Source organism: Balaenoptera musculus, chromosome 12, assembly GCF_009873245.2.
Source record: "Balaenoptera musculus isolate JJ_BM4_2016_0621 chromosome 12, mBalMus1.pri.v3, whole genome shotgun sequence".
NCBI classification, from domain to species: Eukaryota; Metazoa; Chordata; class Mammalia; order Artiodactyla; family Balaenopteridae; genus Balaenoptera; species Balaenoptera musculus.
The window spans coordinates 69,441,098-69,463,874 of record NC_045796.1 but is presented as its reverse complement, the minus strand read 5'-3'; the positions used below and the strand labels follow the sequence as shown (position 1 = coordinate 69,463,874).

The window sequence follows — 22,777 nt, the reverse complement described above, 5'->3', positions numbered from 1 at the left end:
AAACAGCTACCCGATTCTGGGCAGAGGGACATATAGGAGCATTAAACAATGGGCTGGCATCATGAAGAACAGGCATGTTTGAAACATGGCATAAACTCTCAGTGGCGTTCCTTAGATTATTGTGTCTTTTCTCCATTTTTTTTCTTCTAGTTCCATGGTTCTCATGTAGAAAGCACTATGCAAATATATACAAAAGCAATATTATTTTTGCCTTTTATTTGTTTGTCCTGAGACTTACGTATAATGTTTTTTCACAACCAGTAGCCAAATGGAGTTCAACTACCAAAACAAAAAAAACTAGGGCTTCCCTGGTGGCGCAGTGGTTCAGAGTCTGCCTGCCAATGCAGGGGACATGGGTTCGAGCCCTGGTTGGGAAGATCCCACATGCTGCGGAGCAACTGGGCCTGTGCGCCACAACTACTGAGCCTGCGCTCTAGAGCCCTCGAGCCACAGCTACTGAGCCCATGTGCCACAACTACTGAAGCCCGTGCACCTGGAGCCTGTGCTCTGCAACGGGAGAGGCCGCCTTAATGAGGGGCTTGCGCACCGCAGCGAAGGGTAGCCCCCGCTCACCGCAAATAAAAAAAAAAAAAAAAGAAAGCCCGCGCGCAGTGGGCGAAGACCCAGTGCAGCCATAAATAAATAAATAAATTTATATATTTAAAAAATCTATTAAAAAAAAGTACACAAGTTCAAAATTCACTTCCTAATTTTCAGGCTCTTCAGGTGCCTATTTACATGTTTAGAGTATGGTTTTTGAGTATTCTGGTAATCTTTGCTTTCATACTTTTAAACATGCAAACTAAGAACTGATTTGGGGTAGAATCTGAGTTATTTTCTATTAGGAAATAGTCATTTTTTAGTCCTTGCCACGTACAAAAGAAAAACACCAAAACCTTGGGTGTTGAGTGCTGGCTGTGTTTCAGCAGGCACTGTCTATGTGAACCCTACAACAGTCCTTTTCTGTTGACATAATGCCCCCATGTATACAAAGCCTGGCACTGGGCTAGCCTGTTGTGAACACTTGATAAATATGTGTTGACCTGTTGAAGAAACTGAAGCTAGGAATTGTATAATTTATCCAAAATCATCTGCTGAGATAGTGGCAGAACTAGGATTCCAAACTCAGGTTTTTAATTCAAAATCCATGTCTTTACACTCTCTAGAGCTCTTTCTTTGAGAATCATAATGCATGCCAAGTATTGGACTAGAGTCCATTTAAAAACAATGGAGTCACAGGAACAATTGTTTATGAAGGCACTATATCAAAAACAAAGCAAGTTTTTTTTTTAATATGTAAGACCTATATAATTTATCTCTGACTTTGACTTTAGAATTCAGCAATCAGAACTTCCTACTCCAGGAAATCAATAAATCACTGGTCAACTAGGCTACAAGATCGGGGTTCTTTATGAGAAAATTGTTTGATAGCGTATTACAGGCATATGTCTGGAGTATGCTCTGGAATCTGAAGATGGAACTAGGATAATGGAAATGGAAACCTTCTCCAGATCATAAAATGCAACAGTTTATGCCAGAATAACATATGGGGCTGGCAGCCTTCCTGCAGTGAACTAAATCCAGAGGGATATTTCAGGGTCTTATTCCCAGGGAGAGGACTGAGTAGCTGGGCATTCATCCATTTCTTATCTTTCATTCAATAAATATTCGCCAAGTGCATTTCAGTGCATTTAATTATAATTTAAGTAACATTTCCCCATAAAGTTGTGGAGGGGGGTATAGAGCCTAACTCATAGAGTTGTGAGAATTAAATGAGAGTGTGTGCAGAGGACTTAGAACAACATGCAGTAACTAACTCCTCAACAAATGTTAACTGGGACTATTTGGTCCTTGCCATGCCCTTGTCACTGTGCTGGGTGCTGGAGATTCAAAGACGAATTTGACATTAGTCCTTTTCTCAGGAAACTCAGTTCAGTAGAGGGAGAAACATGTCAACTCAGGTCATGTAGATAAGCCAGTAGATGGTTCCACAGGGTGCAAAGGGAGCACAAAGGAGGAAGAAGCCACATGTACTGGGTACGGGGGGGCAGGGAGGGTCCACACAAGCTCCATGCAGGAGGTAACTCTCTGAGAGTCTTGAAGGATGGGTAGATATTCCACAGGCAGGGCAGGGGGTGGAAGGCATTCCAGGCAGAGGGACTTGTAGTAGCAAGAATAGGCTCAGAGTCATGGAAATCCTGGTCTGGAGGAACTGCTTGTTTATAAGTCTGGCTGAGATGGGTGCTTCTTAGTGAGAGGAAAGAAATGAGGCCAGAGATTGACCAATTCACAGAAGCCTCTGTTCTGTCAGCAGTGAGAAACCACTGAAGCTCTTTCAATAGGAGAGTATAATATTATAAACAGATGTGTGCTTTAGAAAAGTCATAAGTGGATGTATAGAAGACAGACGGATGTGGGGCAGAGAGAAAGGTATGCGACTGGAGGTGGGAAGAAGGGTCGGGAGATTATTGAAACTGATCTGGTAAGATATGAAAATGGCTTGAACTAAGAGCAGTGACAATGGACTGGGAGAGGATGACAGATTCAAGAGACATTAAGAGGGTAGGATGGGCTCAGCTGGGCAGGGTGGCAGTGAAAGTAAAGGCTGGGCACCACTGTTTCTGACTTAGATGTGTCAAAGTGTGTTCAGCAATGTGGGGAATGGAAGAGGAGGAGCAGGTGTGGAAAGATAGTTAAGGAATTTTTGAACACAGAACATTCGAGATGCTGGTAGAATACCCTGGTGAAAATGTGCAGTAAGCCAAGGCTATATGACTTTTGAATGTAAAGAAGAGGTGAGACTGGAAATACAGATTTGGATGCCGTTAGCATATGGGTGGACATGGAAACTGCCAATAAGAGTCCCCAGAGGGACCATGTAAGCAGAGGAGAGCAGAGCACTAAGGGCCAAACATTGGAGAACCCAATCTGGAAGTGGTGGTGGAGAAAGAGAAACCTGAAAGCAAGGCTAAGAAAAATAATAATCAAGGAGGTAGAAGTTGAAGCAAGAAAGAGAGGTGTCACCAAAAGCCAAAGGGAGCCCAGAATCTCAAGGTCATCAAAATGGTTATCAAATACCAGAAAAAGTACATGAAACCTATGGGCTTCCCTGGTGGCGCAGTGGTTGAGAATCTGCCTGCCAATGCAGGGGACACGGGTTCGAGCCCTGGTCTGGGAAGATCCCACATGCCGCGAAGCAACTGGTCCCGTGAGCCACAACTACTGAGCCTGCGCGTCTGGAGCCTGTGCTCCGCAACAAGAGAGGCCGCGATAGTGAGAGGCCCACGCGCCGCGATGAAGAGTGGCCCCCGCTTGCCGCAACTAGAGAAAGCCCTCGCACAGAAACGAAGACCCAACACAGCCAAAAAAAAAATTAAAAAAAAAAAAAAAAGTACATGAAACCTAAAGACGCCTATTGGATTTGAAGCTTATGCGTTTGTTGTCAGTGTGATTTCGGTCTTTACTAGGGCAGTCTCAGTGGCAGCCAAACTGCACTAGGTTTCCTGGAATATGTTGTCATATGTGTGTATATGTGTGTGTTAGTGTGTGTTTGTGTGTGTGCACATATGTACATATATATATTTCCTCTTAAGTAAGCTGCTGCCTTCATAAGACTGCCGAAGTATTTCTTATTGTATGTGTCCCTTCTACTCATGTCTCTATAGGTTTCTCATATATCTATTCCTGATTTGATAGTCTAAGTATTCAAACGTTGTGTTACAAATTTTCGGAGACTAAATGTTGAAATTGGCAATGTTTTTTACGGTTTCAGCTGTGATAAGTATGGACAAGTAAAAGTACTTCCTTCGGAGTTCTTCCTCTTAAGGAAAATGACGTTTAGCTAAGAGGAAAGAGACACTTTTTTTTATGATTTCAGTCACATCTACTCAGAAAATGCCCTGAAAGCACCCTGTCTTAGTAAGAAGATCCGGCAGATGTGCCAACTGTTGGTCAAGTCAGTTCAATATGAAGCAATGTCTTCCAACTTCTACCACAGGATGAGTTGCTTCAAAACGTCTTAAAAATTCTAAAGAGATGATTGTTATGTAGATTTCTTCATGGTGAGAGCAGAATCTCAGCCCCACAGGCCTCTAGACTCCAGTTTCACTCATCCAAACTCAAAAACGTGAACAGAAAATCCACATTTGAATTTTTAACTTTTAAAATAATTATAGAAGTACTGGAAGCGGGAGAGATAGTATAGAGAGGTCCCCGTTACCTTTTACCCAGTTTCCCCCAATGGTCGCATCTTACATAACTATAGCACAATATCAAAGCCAGAAAGTTGACATTGGTGAAATGTGTGTGTATAGTATATATTCTATGTGGTTTTATCACAAGCATAAATGTGATAACACTGTAGCCACCATGGCAATCAAGATACAAAACTATTCCAGCACCACAAAACACTCCCACATGCTACACGTTTTGTCATTTCAAAAATGTTATATAAATAGAATTGTCCAGTATACGATCTTTTGAGATTGGGTGTTTTTGATGCAGCTTAATGGCCTTGAGATCCATCCAAGTTGTTGCCAGTATCAACAGTTTATTGCTTTTATTGCTGAGTGGTATTTCATGGTATGGATGTACCACAGTATGTTTAACCACTCATCCAGTGAAAAACACTTCGGTCGTTTCCAGTCTTTTAACTTTTACAAATAAAGCTGCTATGAATGTTCATGCACAGATTTTTGTATGGATTTAAGTTCTTATTTCTCTGAGATAAATGCCTAGGAGTGTGATTGCTGAGTTGTATGGTAAGCATATATTTAGTTTTCTTAGGAAATTGGGGAACTATTTTTCATAATGGCTGTATACATTTTACATTCCCAACAGCAGTGTGTCAAAGACTCAGTTTCCCCACATCTTCAAAAGTATTCCGTATTGTCAGTATTTTTTATCTTAGCTATTTTGTTAGGTGTGTAGTGATAGATCACCATGATCTCAATTTGCGTTGCTCTGATGGCTAGTGATGTTGAACATCTTTTCATGTGCTTATTTGTCATCTGTATATCTTCTTCAGTGAAATGTCACTTTATTGCTCATTTTCTAATTGAATTGTTAGGGTTTTTCTTTTTTACTGTTGAGTTTTGAAGATAGATAAATAGATAGATAGATAGATAGACAGGCAGATAGATATAGAGTTATCTACATAACCTTTGTCACAGTTGTAATTTGCAAATATTTTCTCCCATATGTAATTGTGTCTTTTCATCCTCTTAACAGGATCTTTCACAGAGCAAAATTTTTAATTTTAATGAAGTCCAATTTGCCATTTTTTTTCTTTTATATTTTATTCTTTTCTTGTCCCGTCATATTTGGGTTTCAGGATTGAAAATTCATTTGAATTTCTGGAAGACAATAAGACCATCAGTACTGAGTCCAAAAAATTGTCATAACTGAAATTATAGATGTCTAGGGTTTGCTTCAAAATAATACAGTTTGGAAAATGAGGTGGGAAAGAAGTGAGTGTGGGTATAGATGAAGAAGAATGGCCATGAGTTGATAATTGTTGAAGCAGGAGAATAAGTACATCAAGTTTATTATATTATCCTTTCCACTTTTGCATATGTTTGGAATTTTCCGTAATAAAATTTTTTAAAAAACAGTGCATATATTTTGACTAAATAATCCAGTTTGGGGAACTTTGCCCTAAGGAAAAGATTGAAATGATGGAAAAAGAAAACTCTTCGTACAGAGATGTTTATAGCAACATTATTTGTGAAAGTGGAAGGAAAAATGAGAAATGTAAATAGCTAACGATTAGGGAGTGGTTATATAATCTATGGTATATCATCTCAGGGGACCATTATGGAGCCATTAAAGTGATGAATATGAAGCTGAAGATACATGAAAAGTTTTTTTACAAAATAATCTTAGACAGAAAAAAACAAAACAGCATCCTTCAACCGTAATTTAGCCAGCCATAGTATTGGAATAATGTGATTTCATATTTCTGTAGCAAAGTTTTAGTCCATTCCACTTAAACAATTTAATGATAATTTCGTTTGCCATAAATAAAGAATATGGCAACAAGATTCAGGCCCTCCTAGACCACACCAGTGGGTCGATGCAGTAGGACAGGCAAAGGGATCTCTTTGCTCCACCTCAGTGTGAGGGCAGATGGCAGCAGCACACACAGAACCCACCCCTCAAATATACACCCTTAAGCATCTTGATAATGTGTTGAAATTCCTGGCAGTCACACAAGCATTTTACTAAAGCTTAGAAAAATTAAACAAAGGGGAACTTCCCTGTGGCGCAGTGGTTAAGAATCCGCCTGCCAAAGCAGGGAACACGGGTTCGAGCCCTGGTCCAGGAAGATCCCACATGCCACGGAGCAACTGAGCCTGGGCACCACAACTACTGAGGCTGAGCGCCACAACTACTGAAGCCCGCATGCCTAGAGCCTGTGCTCCGCAACAACAGAAGCCACTGCAACGAGAAGCCAGTGCACCACAATGAAGCATAGCCCCCCGCTCACCACAACTAGAGAAAGCCTGCATGCAGCAACAAAGACCAATGCAACCAAAAAATAAAATAAAAAATTAAACAAAGGGAAATGCAAGTGCAAAGACATTAAATTTTAAGCCAATAAAAGGCAAATTCTTTTTAATGCTAAAGATATATAGTTTATTTATAATTTCATTTACTTTATTTATAACTCAAAGGAAAAATCTGCCTTAGAGTATTGTAATACTCACAAATACTTCCTGAAGAAAATGTGGTGAATAAGAGCCCACCAGATCACGTTCTTTAAAGTCAACAAATCTTGTTTGTTTTGGAAACCGTGTTTGTTTTAAACGATGTCCACAAATTCTTTAATATTCCTTCACTGGAAAGGTGGAGCCCAATTCCCCTCATTTTAAGTGTGTGATGTACTTAGTAACTCGCTTCTAAGGCCTGGAAAGAGGCAGACGTGAAGGTGTGTGACCTCCAAGATTAGGGATTCAAAGGCATCTGGCTTCCTCCTTGCTCTCCCTCAGTTCATTTGCTCTGGAAAACACAACTACCATTTTCTGAGGACACTCAACAGCCCTACTGAGAGGCTCGTGTGAAGAGGAACTGAGGCTGCCTGCCAACAGCCATGTGAGTGAGCTTAAAAGCAAATCTCCCGACCCAATAAAGCCTTCAGGTGACTTTAACCCCAGACGACATCTTGACTGCAACCCCATGAGAGACCCTTAGCTGGAATCACCTGGCCAAGCTGCTCCTGAATTCATTATCCCACAGAAACTGTGAGATAATAAATGTTTATTGTTTTAAACCACTAAGTTTTGGAGTAACTTGTTATGCTGCAATAGATAATACAGAAATTTCTAGAAATTTTATTTAACATAGTTCTTAAGGATGTATGTTCAGTGGAATTTTATTGATTTCTCCTAATCCCTGAGAGTCTCCTATGAGACTGTGATTTTGCCAGCAGAAGTTTTGCCAACTAAAAAAATTTTCAGAAATGTAATTCTACAAATGCAAAAACAATTCTGTATCAAAATGTATATAGCCATGTGATATGGACTAGAAAATATCAATGATATCAACAATAATGTTAAAGTGAAAAGGACTTGTGAGTACTTTTAAGTTGTTTAAACATTAATAATTTAAAATATCTTTTATAATACCATTAGTTTCAAAAATTTTGTCTATAAAATGTTTCACTGTTTGAAATTTATTTGTAGTTTTGCTTTTAATATTTATACCGAAGAGAAGGAAACAGAAAAGAAAGATGAATAGATTCTAAAGTCTGAGAAAAAATCAAACCCCTCATTTAGGGAAAATATTTACAGAAAATATTTCTCATGTGACTAGTACCACATCTTATTAGATGTTTAGGACAACGCCCTTCCTTTTTGGAGAGACAAAAGTATTATTGTCTAAAATGTATACCAGTTTTAAATTATTCATTTTTAAGAAAACAACATAATGGGACAAGTCCTAGCTAAAATTTAAGAATCAATCACTTTCAATGCTTTCTGTGACTGTTGGTCAAATTTAGATTCTTTCCCTTCGTCAAGAGAAGTGTTCTGGATCTTGAAAGACAGGCTACCAGCCTCAAAGTCTGATTCCTTCATACTAGAACATGAACTGGCAGGGTTATTCCATAGGGACACTACTCCATAAGAGAAGCTTTGAATTTCATTTTAGGAAGTAATTCAATGAGAAACAGACTCTCTTTCAAATACTTCCGCAGAAATAACCTAATGGAAAGTCTTTCCACTGAGGGTGTGAGGATATTCATCCATATAAGGTTGGAGGGGGAAAGTTGAGGTTTGGGATTCAAGATTACACATCACAAAAGCCAGACTTTGTTAATCCAGAGCAAACAAAAGCCTTCCTGATGCTGAACAACTGTGAAAATGATAAATTCTAATGATAAAAACCAAACTTGATTAATGTCTCTGGGATTAAGAAGCAACTTAATTAATGTAAATGAGATATGATGGAATAATAAATGGCTAGTACCAGAAATTATAAAATAACCCATATTAAATAACCTAAAGATACCAAAGAAACTTTTAGACCCAGGAGCATCTGCTTTTGATCCCTGGACTTTGGAGAACACAAAGGTAGGAAAGCAATGCATTAACTGACAGGATGGTGGAACACCTCCACGCTGTCTTTTAGTAATGAGTGAAATTGTGCAGAATGCATGCTTATGCCCACAGATGTTTAACATATTCCTAAGTAGCTTCTATGTCATTGAAAGTATACTAATTAAACTTGCAAATAGATGACACCATTCAAAGCATAGGCTTAAACCTCACAATATGGGAGAATTAGAAGTCAATGCAGATTGTCAATAAAAATAATGTAAGTCCCCTTGGGAAAAATAATCAGACACAGATGTAATGTACAACGTGAGGTTTGTCAAGGACAAAAATATAGGATTAAAAGTTGACCAAAGGTTACCATAATTTATTGTTTTTAAGAAGAAAGTGGTGGTAAGATGCAAAATTAAGAATGGAACATTTGACACAGCCTTACAATTATATTATGTCTTAGTCACATTCATTACTATTGTTTGCTAAGCAATGCTATATATGCAATACTCTAGTCTGTACCATACTTAATAAAAACTAAAAAACACAGCTAATCTTAAAAATTAAACATAGAAAATAGTGTTTTACAACGGTAGCTCTATAAATTAGGATGCACAGAGTACCTGAAGCAAAGTTCCAAGGAGTAACTAAGATGACCACATGCTGCCTTTTATCTATGAAGGTAATTCTGTTGTCGTTCTATGGGGAAGCTTTGAACTTTGTGCTGTTTCCAGGAGTGGGGTTGGCTTATTTGGGGTCTTTCTTTTGGCCTAGGTCATGTTTTTATTAGCTGACTGATGGGGTGGAGATGAAGGTCAGCAGTGCAGAACAAATGGAAGCTGACTTGGTCCTGCCAGGGTCACGTGCACACATATCTCACAGAGCTCTAGCTAAATTCTTTGACTTGTAACAAAACTCTGAAAGAATTGAGTTTACTGAGTTTAGAGAATAGAAATCTATGGACTGTCCTGATGACAATCTTAACACTGCATTTGAAGCTGCTAAATAAATGTTGTCCTTTATTCAACACAAGATCATGACTGACACAGAGGAGATGATCTTTAAAACTGGAGCTGAAGAAACCCCAGATGCATCACAAGTAATTATTGCAATTTAGAGGTTACCTTCTTGAAAATGAAGGAATGAATCTCAAGGGATTCTATGATGTCCAAAAGTACAGACTTCTGCTTCCAAGGGCAAGAAGAAATAAGAAGCAATGTTGCCATTGATTTCACACCCCAAATATCAAATGCCAGGTTATTTCATAAAAGCCATACTAGTTCATATACAGAGTTTTGTTTTCACAGAACTTTTTTTTTTAATCTAAAAAACAATTGCAGATTGGTTAAAAGATGGTGGAGTAGAAGGACGTGCTCTCACTCCCTCTTGCAAGAGCACCGGAATCACAACTAACTACTGAACAATCATCGACAAGAAGACACTGGAACTCACCAAAAAAGATACCCCACACCCAAAGACAAAGGACAAGCCACAATGAGATGGTAGGAGGGGGGCAATCACAATAAAATCAAATCCCATAACTGCTGGATGGGTGACTCACAAACTGGAGAACACTTATACCACAGACGTCCACCCACCGGAGTGAAGGTTCTGAGCCCCACGTCAGGTTTCCCAACCTGGGGGTGGGCAATGGGAGGAGGAATTCCTAAAGAATCAGACTTTGAAGGCTAGTGGGATTTGATTACAGGACCTAGACAGGACTGGGGGAAACAGAGACTCCACCCTTGGAGGGCACACACAAAATATTGTGTGCATCAGGACCCAGGGGAAGGAGCAGTGACCCCATAGGAGACTGAACCAGACCTACCTGCTAGTGTTGGAGGGTCTCCTGCAGAGGCAGGGGGTGGCTGTGTCTCACCCGTGTCCTTGTGAGGACAAGGACACTGGCAGCAGAAGTTCTGGGAAGTACTCCTTGGCGTGAGCCCTCCCAGAGTCCGCCATTAGTCCCACCAAAGAGCCCAGGTAGGCTCCAGTGTTGGGTCGCCTCAGGCCAAACAACCAACAGGGAGGGAACACAGCCCCATCATCAGCAACATCAGCAGACAAGAGGATTAAAGTTTTACTGAGCTCCGCCCACCAGAGCAACAGCCAGCTCTACCCATCACCAGTCCCTCCCATCAGGAAATTTGTACAAGCCTCTTAGATAGCCTAATCCACCAGAGGGCAGACAGCAGAAGCAAGAAGAACTACAGTCCTGCAGCCTGTGGAACAAAAACCACATTCACAGAAAGATAGACAAGATGAAAAGACAGAGGGCTATGTACCATACCAAATGAAGGAACAAGATAAAACCTGAGAGGGGCTTCCCTGGTGGTGCAGTGGTTGAGAGTCTGCCTGCCAATGCAGGGGACATGGGTTCGAGCCCTGGTCTGGGAAGATCCCACATGCCACGGAGCGACTGGGCCCGTGAGCCACAACTACTGAGCCTGCGCGTCTGGAGCCTGTGCTCCGCAACGAGAGAGGCCGCGACGGTGAGAGGCCCGCGCACCGCGATGAAGAGTGGCCCCTGGCTCGCCACAACTAGAGAGGGCCCTCGCACAGAAACGAAGACCCAACACAGCCAAAAATAAATAAATAAATAAATAAATTCAAATAACCTTAAAAAAAAAAAAACCTGAGAAAAACAACTAAATGAATTGGAGATAGACAACCTTCCAAAAAAAGAATTCAAAATAATGATAGTGAAAATGATCCAGGACCTCGGAAAAAGAATGGAGGCAAAGATTGAGAAAATGCAAGAAATGTTTAACAAAGACCTAGAAGAATTAAAGAACAAACAACCAGAGATGAACAATAGAATAACTGAAATGAAAAATACACTAGAAGGAATCAATAGCAGAATAACTGAGGCAGAAGAACATATAAGTGACCTGGAAGACAGAACGGTGGATTTCACTACTGCAGAACAGAATAAAGGAAAAAGAATGAAAAGAAATGAAGACAACCTAAGAGACCTCTGGGGCAACAATAAACACAACAACATTCGCATTTTAGGGGTCCCAGAGGAGAAGAGAGAGGGAAAGGACCCGAGAAAATATTTGAAGAGATTATAGTCAAAAACTTCCCTAACATGGGAAAGGAAATAGCCACCCAAGTCCAGGAAGCACAGAGAGTCCCATACAGGATAAACCCAAGGAGAAACACACCAAGACACACAGTAATCAGATTGGCAAAAATTAAAGACAAAGAAAAATTATTGAAAGCAGCAAGGGAAAAACAACAAATAACATACAAGGGAACATCATAAGGTTAACAGCTGATTTCTCAGCAGAAACTCTACAAGCCAGAAGGGAGTGGCATGACATATTTAAAGTGATGAAAGGGAAAAACCTACAACCAAGACTACTCTACCCGGCAAGGATGTCATTCAGATTCGATGGAGAAATCAAAAGCTTTACAGACAAGCAAAAGCTAAGAGAATTCAGCACCACCAAACCAGCTCTACAACAAATGCTAAAGGAACTTCTCTAAGTGGGAAACACAAGACAAGAAAAGGACCTACAAAAACAAACCCAAAACAATTAAGAAAATGGTAATAGGAACATACATATAATTACCTTAAATGTGAATGGATTAAATGCTCCAACCAAAAGACACAGGCTCGATGAATGGATACAAAAACAAGACCCATATATATATGCTGTCTACAAGAGACCCACTTCAGACCTAAGGACACATATAGACTGAAAGTGAGGGGATGGAAAAATATATTCTCTGCAAATGGAAATCAAAAGAAAGCTGGAGTAGCAGTACTCATATCAGATAAAATAGACTTTAAAATAAAATATGTTACAAGAGACAAGGAAGGACACTACATTATGATCAAGGAATCAATCCAAGAAGAAGATATAACAATTATAAATATATATGCACCCAACATAGGAGCACCTCAATACATAAGGCAACTGTTAACAGCTATAAAAGAGGAAATCGATGGTAACACAGTAATAGAGTGGGGGACTTTAACACCTCCCTTATACTAATGGACAGATCATCCAGACAGAAAATTAATAAGGAAACACAAGCTTTAAATGAAACAATACACCACATAGATTTAATTGATATTTATAGGACATTCCATCCCAAAACAGCAGGTTACACTTTCTTCTCAAGTGCGCACGGAACATTCTCCAGGATAGATCATATCTTGGGTCACAAATCAAGCCTCAGTAAATTTAAGAAAATTGAAATCATATCAAGCATCTTTTCTGACCACAAAGCTGTAAGATTAGAAATCAATTATAGGGACAAAAACGGAAAAAACAAACACATGGAGGCTAAACAATACACTACTAAATAACCAAGAGATCACTGAAGAAATCAAAGAGGAAATCAAAAAATACCCAGAGACAAATGACAATGAAAACACGATGATCCAAAACCTATGGGATGCAGCTAAAGCAGTTGTAAGAGGGAAGTTTATAGCAATACAAGCCTACCTCAAGAAACAAGAAAAATCTCAAATAAACAATCTAACCTTACACCTAAAGGAACTACAGAAAGAAGAACAAACAAAATCCAAAGTTAGTAGAAGGAAAGAAATCATAAAGATCAGAGCAGAAATAAATGGAATAGAAATGAAGAAAACAATAGCAAAGATCAATAAAATAAAAGCTGGTTCTTTGAGAAGATAAACAAAATTGATAAACCTTTAGTCAGACTCATCAAGAAAAAGAGGGAGAGGACTCAAATCAATAAAATTAGAAACGAAAAAGGAGAACTTACAACAGACACCGCAGAAATACAAAGCATCCTAAGAGACTGCTACAAGCAACTCTACGCCAATAAAATGGACAACCTGGAAGAAATGGACAAATTCTTAGAAAGGTATAAGCTTCCAAGGCTGAACCAGGAAGAAATAGAAAATATGAACAGACCAATCACAAGTAATGAAATTTAAACTGTGAATAAAATTCTTCCAACAAACAAAAGTCCAGGACCAGATGGCTTCACAGGTGAATTCTAACAAATATTTAGAGAAGAGCTAACACCCATCCTTCTCAAACTCTTCCAAAAAATTGCAGAGGAAGGAACACTCCCATACTCATTCTATGAGGCCACCATCACCCTGATACCAAAACCAGACAAAGACACTACAAAAAGAGAAAATTACAGACCAATATCACTGATGAATACAGATGCAAAAATCCTCAACAAAATACTAGCAAACAGAATCCAACAACACATTAAAAGGATCATACACCATGATCAAGTGGGATTTATCCCAGGGATGTAAGGATTCTGTAATATATGCAAATCAATCAATGTGATACACAACATCACAAATTGAAAAAGAAAAACCATATGATCATCTCAGTAGATACAGAAAAAGCTTTTGACAAAATTCAACACCCATTTATGATAAAAACTCTCCAGAAAGTGGGCATAGAGGGAACTTACCTCAAGATAATAAAAGCCATATATGACAAACCCACAGCAAACATCATTCTCAATGGTGAAAACTGAAAGCAGTTTTCAGTGTCCTCTAAGATCAGGAACAAGACAGGGATGTCCACTCTCACCACTATTATTCAACATAGTTTTGGAAGTCCTAGCCACAGCAATCAGAGAAGAAAAAGAAATACAGGGAATACAAATTGGAAAAGAAGAAGTAAAACTGTCACTGTTTGCAGATGACATGATACTATACATAGAGAATCCTAAAGATGCCACTAGAAAACTACTAGAGCTAATCAATGAATTTGATAAAGTTGCAGGATACAAAATTAATGCACAGAAATCTCTTGCATTCCTATACACTAATGATGAAAAATCTGAAAGAAAAATTAAGGAAACACTCCCATTTACCATTACAACAAAATGAATAATATACCTAGGAATAAACCTACCTAGGGAGACAAAAGACCTGTATGCAGAAAACTATAAGACACTGATGAAAGAAATTAAAGATGATACAAACAGATGGAGAGATATACCATGTTCTTGGATTGGAAGAATCAATATTGTGAAAATGACTATACTACCCAAAGCAATCTACAGGTTCAATGCAATCCCTATCAAATTACCAATGGCATTTTTTTACAGAACTAGAACAAAAAAATCTTAAAATTTGTATGGAGACAGAAAAGACCCCAAATAGCCAAAGCAGTCTTGAGGAAAAAAAATGGAGCTGGAGGAATCAGGCTCCCTGACTTCAGACTATACTACAAAGCTATAGTAATCAAGACAATATGGTGCTGGCACAAAAACAGAAATATAGATCAATGGAACAGGATAGAAAGCCCAGAGATAAACCCACACACCTATGGTCAACTAATCTATGAAAAAGGAGGCAAGGACCTGCAATGGAGAAAGGACAGTCTCTTCAATAAGTGGTGCTGGGAGAACTGGACAGCTACATGTAAAAGAATGAAATTAGAACACTCTCTAACACCATACACAAAAATAAACTCAAAATGGATTAGAGACCTAAATGTAAGACAAGACACTATAAAACTCTTAGAGGAAAACATAGGAAGAACACACTTTGACATAAATCACAGCAAGATCTTTTTTGATCCACCTCCTAGAGTAATGGAAATAAAAACAAAAATAAATAAATGGGTCCTAATGAAACTTAAAACTCTTTGCACAGCAAAGGAAACTACAAACAAGATGAAAAGACAACACTCAGAATGGGAGAAAATGTTTGCAAACGAATCAATGGACAAAGGATTAATCTCCAAAATATATAAACAGCTCATGCAGCTCAATATTAAAAAAACAAACAACCCAATCGAAAAATGGGCAGAAGACCTAAATAGACATTTCTCCAAAGAAGACATACAGATGGTGAAGAAGCACATGAAAAGCTGCTCAACATCACTAATTATTAGAGAAATGCAAACCAAAACTACAAGGAGGTATCACCTCACACCAGTTAGAATGGGCATCATTAGAAAATCTACAAACAACAAATGCTGGAGAGGGTGTGGGGAAAAGGGAACCCTCTTGCACTGTTGGTGGGGATGTAAATTGATACCGCCCCTATGGAGAACAGTATGGAAGTTCCTTAAAAAACTAAAAATAGAATTACCATATGACCCAGCAATCCCACTACTGGGCATATACCCAGAGAAATCCATAATTCAGAAAGATACATGCACCCCAATGTTCAATGCAGCACTATTTACAACAGCCATGGCATGGAAGGAACCTAAATGCGTATCGACAGATGAATGGATAAAGAAGTTGTGGTACATATATACAATGGAATATTACTCAGCCATAAAAAGGAACGAAATTGCATCATTTGTAGAGAAGTGGATGGATGTAGAGACTGTCATACAGAGTGAAGTAAATCAGAAAGAGAAAAACAAATATTGTCTATTAACACATATATGTGGAACCTAGAAAAATGGTACAGATGAACTGGTTTTCCAGGGCAGAAATTGAGACACAGATGTAGAGAACAAACGTATGGCACCAAGGGGGAAAGTGGTGGGGGGTGGGTGGTGGTGGTGTGATGAATTGGGAGATTGGGATTGACATATATACACTAATATGTATAAAATGGATAACTAATAAGAACCTGCTGTATAAAAAAATAAAATAAAATTCAAAAAAAGTAAATAAAATAATAAAAAACAATTGCATATTTCAACCATATAGGTTAACGTTTTTTTTTTTAATTGGACTTTCCTTCCCAGAAGTTGCCTAATATATCTGAATTGGTGGTAAACATTTGTGGGGTGGGTGAACACAGATCCCAGAAGAGAAAAGGACCTAAAAGAACACCCTGAGAATGAGGATGGACTTTTCAAGCTACTTCCCCACATTCACCCTAGCCCCGCTGAGAGTCTCTGTAGGGTGGACAGAGAAAGGATCGAACACCACTCATGTGGATCAGTGCAAGATGAAATCTGATTAAGAGCTCAGGCTGAGATGGTGGACCACTTGGGTCCAAATTTTGACTCTATTGCTTCCCAGTTTTGTGACTGTGGGCAACTCACTTGACCTCTCTAAGCCTCACTTGCTACATTTGTAAAATGGGGAGCGTAACAGAAATGAGCTCTCAAGAGCTCACTGTGAAGACAAGAAATTTAAATGAGATAAAGCAAGAAAAGCACTCAGCACAGTGACTGGCATATAGTAACTAGCACCCAGTAAATAGCAGTATGGTTATTGCTCCCAAAAGGATTCAAAAAGTCTCAAAATTGAGAAGAGAGATCGCTGTTCTAAAAATTGCATTCAAGAGGTGTCTACATAGGGACTGAATTAATGGCGTTTTCTCTTGGAAATGGCAAAGGAAAGGCTTCTATTGGGTGGGTTTTGACTAAATGGTCTCTAAGTTTTCTTGTTACACTCTGAGATTCTTTGAAATCTCAATTGAATACAGGAACTTTCGCCCCTTGGCAGTCTCTATAGAATGAGTGCTGTGTGAGCGAATGATTATGTACTTAGTAATTTCAGTGTACTTCAGAGTTCACTGGTCAGGGTCATGCCTACAATTCCTTATCTCATTCGTCCTCAGCTGGCCTGATTCTCATTATCTGTGAAGATTCACATGGAATAATGTATCCGACTGAAAACTCCTGAAGGACAGCCAGCTGGTTGAGGAGAAACAGCTTATGCTGAATTTTATTTTGCCTGAAATATTGCCGCCCTTGGTGTTTCCTCTCTGTTGAAGGAGTTCAGAGCCCTTCCCAAGCTGGTCCTAAGTAATGTGGTCACATTTACTCCCTAACTATTCACTCAAGGCTCCAGAACACACCTTCTTCCTGGTCCTTCCATAGGGAATAGAACCACTCTCCTCTCTTCGTCTCTCTGCTTTTCCCTTCAAGGTCTTTCAAAGGGCAGTGCAGATGCCTTGCTCTGGCCTTGCCAAAATATGTCCTCTCTCTCTCTCTCTCTCCCTCTTCCTCAGTCTGCTCAGGCTACCGTAACAGAAAAGCATAGACTGAGTGGATTAAACAGTGTGAATTTATTTTTCACCATTCTGGAAACTAGAAGTCCAAGGTCAAGATGCCAACATGGTCAGTTTCTAATGAGGGCTCTCTTTTTGGCATGTGGGCAACCGCCTTCTTCTTCTTCTCTGTCTCACAAGGCAGAGAGAGAAGGGAGAGAGGATTCTGTGGATTGAATTGTGTCCCCCCAACCCAGGATTCATTACGTTGAAATTTTAATCTCCATTGTGACTGTATTTGGAGATGAAGCCCATGAGGTGATAGGGCTAAATGAGGTCATAATCTCATTTAATCTCTCTCCCTCTCTCTCTCTCTCTCTCACTATCTCTCTATCTCTTCTCTTCTCCTCTCCTTTTGACTCCCCATAGCCTCTATGATCTGTCCTATTCTCTTTCTGCTTCAGATTTTTTTTTATTGTTGAGTAATTTATTTTATGTCACATACAGACATAAAATATCTCTTCAACTGAATAGTACATTGCCTCGGGAAGGCACTGCACTTTTTGGCTTCCTCACAGCCTGGGCAGGTAGAACTTCAGTGTAGATGTTACTTGATTGACTTATTAAAGAATACCTTCAGTTCAGTGAAACTATCCACTACAGTATCAAAAAAAAAAAAGAATTATTACTGGCATTCATTGAAGGTTTATTATGAACCAGACACTGTTCCAAGTGCTTTAAAAATATTAATTTGGCTAATCTAGTTAATTCATTTTATTTAAATATGAACTAAGTGCTTACCATCAGCCAGGTGCTTGTCACATATGTCTCACAGCTCACTGAATCCTCACCACAACCCTGGAAAATAGCTATTATAGTGACCATTTTAGGGATGAGGAAATTGAGGTTCACAGAAAGTAAGTCCCCAAGCTGCTATGGCTAGTAAGAGGTAGAGCTGTAACACACAGCAGATGGGTCTGATTCTAAAACTCAGGTGGTCTCCACTACACCCCACCGCAATAGGATCTACTTGGCCGGTAACACAAGCCAGAAAGGAAATGACTCCCTGAGAGCTTTGACAAGGGCATCTTGACTGCTCCTGGGACTGAACTGTTGTTCAGACACTGTTGAACTTTTGCTGCTGGCCAAATTTTTGTGTAGTATTGAATGTTTCAAGCAATCCAACAGTGGATGAGAAATTCATGCCATGTTTCTGAGGCTACCTTCAGAGGCCAAGTTGATTTTGTCTGTCATGCAGAGTAATTCAGCTCTTCATTACGAACACTATCTGGGGACAATTAGTATTCTGCTGGTTCCAGAAAACAAAATCCTAAGTTGAACAGAAAGAGTGTGTGGAGCTTGGCCACGAGCAGAGATTTCACACAGAGATGCCAACGGGCCACCAGGTTGTGAAAACTCCAGTCTATGTCCAGATAAATTAACACCACACTTTAAGCAGAAATGGCACATTTCTGAGTATTGCACAGTAATTTCATCTCCAAATAATGTAATAATGTAAAAGAAATAAAATGATCAGTCTAGAGGGTACAAAGAAAAGGATTTTCTCTATATTTTGCTGGTGGTTGGGTACTTTGGAACCACCTTTCAGGAAAAAAATTGGAAATACATATTGAAATCATATTTTGAGCTAGCATTACAGATGACCCCTTAGCTAACTAGAGGGAAGTAAAACACACAAGGGAGTGAGAGAATCCTCTTTTTCAGTGACCCCATATCCACCCATGACCAATCAAACTGAGCACTTATCTGCATATTTGGTGAATTGGGGAGTTCTGAGAGAGGGAGGATATATTTTATATTATTTTTTATTGTAATAAGCAACTCAAAAAGATGAAAAGGATACACGATGTATAATGAAAAGTCTCCTTCCCACACCCCATAGCCACCCAGTTCCTCTCCTAAGAAACAATCAGTTATTGGCTTTATGGATCCTTCCAGAAATATTCTATGCAAACACACACACACATTTGTTATTCAGGTAATTTGTGTTTTCTTCTGCATTACAGTCAACAGGGATTATAAGAGAGGCACCAAGCTTCGGTGTAAACTTTTATATTAGAAATATACTTTATTGTCTAATTATTGTAGATCTATCAGCCCACTGACCTTCATTGTGTCTCCCTGGGAAGGGTGCTATGAATATGGACACCTATGCAGTCCTTGGTCACAAAAGTTTGGAACTCCCCAGTCTAGGTTAGTTGCCGTCTGCCTGGGACACCCATTCATCAATATCCTTTTGCCTCTCCTCTGTATTTGTGTGCTTTGTTTCCTGTATTGCATTATTTCTCTCTCTTGATGTTTTCTCCTTTTGGTATAGCACATCCTCCAGTAGCCTCTCGAGAAACTATGAAAGCAAAGCTTTTGCATGTCTGAAAATCTCTTTATTCTCCCCTTTCCTTTGATTAATAGTTTGGCTGAGGATAGGATTCTAGGTTGAAATTAATTTTCTTTCTGACTTTGAAAGCATTGTCCTAGTGTTCTCTAGAGTCACTGTGGAGAACTATGAAGCTATGCTAATCTCTGACCCTTTGCCATCAGTCCTCCATCTGTTAAGTACAAAAACAAATCAACGAAGCTGCATTCACATGAATGCTCACTATTCTACTCTGGGTAACCAGACAAGATACTCGTGTTCTTTACTTTTTTTTTTTAAAGATACTTATGTTCTTCCTTGGGATGGAAGCAACTGATGATCTGTGAGGTTTCTTCTAAACTTAGGGTTCAAGTATAAAGATATAGATGGGAACATTCTGAAACCCCCTCTGGGTACGTGAAGTATTTATTATCATCACTGGTTAATGATCATGAAAAGTGTTGCCTTTACCCTTCTTATCTTTTCCCAAAGCTCTTCTTGACTCTATCCACTGACTTGGGGAAAATACATTGATTTGGGCTAGCCGATCTGTCAGGATTAATGAAAACTTTAAATTACAGAACCTATTAAAATGATTACAGGTGAGAGAGTGGCATTGACATATATACACTACCAGATGTAAAATAGATAGCTAGTGGGAAACAGCTGTATAGCACAAGGAGATCAGCTCCGTGTTTTGTGACCACCTAGAAGGGTGGGATAGGGAGGGCGGGAGGGAGACGCAAGAGGGAGGACATATGGGGATATATGTATATGTATAGCTGATTCATTTTGTTATGAAGCAGAAACTAACACACCATTGTAAAGCAATTATACTCCAATACAGATGTTTAAGAAAAAAAAAAACATTACAGGCATCTGTGTTGCAGTGAACTTTGGATCATGCATCTGAAAATCTGCATTTAATTAAGTCCCAGCTTTGCCACTTACTAGTCATGTATCTTTGAGCTAGTCCGTTAACCCCTTTGAGCTACTGTTTTCCTATCTGTAAAATGGGCATAATGCCTAGCTCACAGGGTAGCTGTGATAATTAAATATATTATAGGCAGTTGTTTAGTAAACTGTACAACAAAGCACTATACACATGTAAGGTAATCATAGTCATTTAAACTAGATAAATGATATTGCCTAGATTTCCTTGGGAAGCTGCTTTAGTATATAGAAAAGAGTGTGTTATTTGCATATTTATGTTAATGTCCATCCAGGTTACTGGGTAACTGTCCTTCTACATAATTAAAATTTTTGCCATAGTAAGTGGCTTAACAAATCCTTTCTTCCGAAGAATTGTAAAAATAAAATTTAGGGGCTTCCCTGGTGGCGCAGTGGTTGAGAATCTGCCTGCTAATGCAGGGGACACAGGTTCGAGCCCTGGTCTGGGAAGATCCCACATGCCGCGGAGCAACTAGGCCCGTGAGCCACAACTACTGAGCCTGCGTGTCTGGGCCTGTGCTCCGCAACAAGAGAGGCCGCGATAGTGAGAGGCCCGCGCACCGCGATGAAGAGTGGCCCCCGCTTGCCACAACTAGAGGAAGCCTTCGCACAGAAATGAAGACCCAACACAGCCAAAAATAAATAAATTAATTAATTAATTTTAAAAAATAAAATAAAATTTAGGCCAGTTCCTTGTCCAAATTATTAAAAATTTCAAATAGATATGTTTTATTACAGTTTTACTTTTTTTCCATTTAGAAAAGCATAAAATTGTCACTCTGAAGTAGTAACATTACTACTGAGAATAACATTACTGAAATAACAGTGGAGTTCTGGTGATTTGAAATAAATAGAACCTTGTTATTATTACTTGAAGCTGAATTGGATTTTTTAATGGAAAATAAAATAGGACAGAAATGACTTTAAAGAAGAAATGGCAATTTTATTTTATTTTTTAGGTAGAATTGTACAGACGTTTCTCATAAAAAGTCCCAAGCCAGGAAACAATGACTAAAGATCCAGATGAAACAGGTTTCACATGCCAGCTACATCTGACATTGTACCTCGAAGATTCTTGCCCTTTCTATGTACTGCTGTTTAGGTCAAAGAAATAAACAAGAAGCATCTGAGAGGTCTGTCATTCAGGTAAGAAATACAGCTGAATACAGGCATGCCTCGTTTTACTGCATTTCACAGATACTGAATTTTTTACAAATTGAATTTTTGTGGAAACCCTGCATTGAGCAAGTCTATTGGCACAATTTTCCCAACAGCATTTCCTCACTTGGTAATTCTCAAAATATTTCAAACCCTCCAACAGCAAGAAGATTATGACTTGCTACAGGCTCAGATGATGGTTAGCATTTTTCAGCAATAAAGTATTTTTCAATTAAGGTATGTACATTTATTTTAGACATAATGCTATTGCACACTTAATAGACCACAGTAGAGTGTAAATGTAACTTTTATATGCACTGGGAAACCAAAACATTCATGTGACTCACTTTATTGTGATATTCGCTTTATTGCAAGGGTCTGGAACCAAACCTGCAATATGTCCGAAGTCTGCTTGTACTGCTAAATATATGAAAGGGGATTCATCCAAAATTGAAACCAAATGAGAAGGCTACAGGAGTTGTCTTTTTCCTTCCTATCACACATTTCTCTTGTCAAAATGTCCTTATTTCTAATATTATGACACATTTATGAGACAAATTTGGTATAGTTCAGTCTTTGATCAAATCATATCATTCATTTATTCCACATGTTTATTGAGCACCTTCTATGTACCAAGTATAGTTCTAGATGCTGTGAGCGCAGCAGTGAATAAAATAGACAATGTTTCCCGCCCTTGTGGAGCTTGCATCCTAAAAGCACTCCGAGTTGAGTCAGGCAAGGCATGGATATGTGGCAGGCATTACAAAACATGAGAGGAAAGGATTCATTTTGTCTTGAAAGCATGAGCTTTCTTTTGGTGTTTGAGGGAACTAAAAGCCTTGGGAATCCTTGGGCTCCAGACCCGATTCCAAAACTTATACTTCT

General features: G+C 39.0%; 1 long non-coding RNA gene across 1 annotated transcript; it reads right to left on the bottom strand.

Moving 5' to 3' along the window:
• Window positions 1-5,041: 5,041 nt before the first annotated feature.
• On the bottom strand, window positions 5,042-22,147 carry LOC118904911. The gene is made up of 4 exons (XR_005022126.1): window positions 22,020-22,147; window positions 8,173-8,185; window positions 6,755-6,757; window positions 5,042-5,052 (listed from the first exon to the last, which is right to left on the bottom strand). It is a non-coding gene; the product is annotated as an uncharacterized LOC118904911 (long non-coding RNA).
• Window positions 22,148-22,777: the final 630 nt, after the last annotated feature.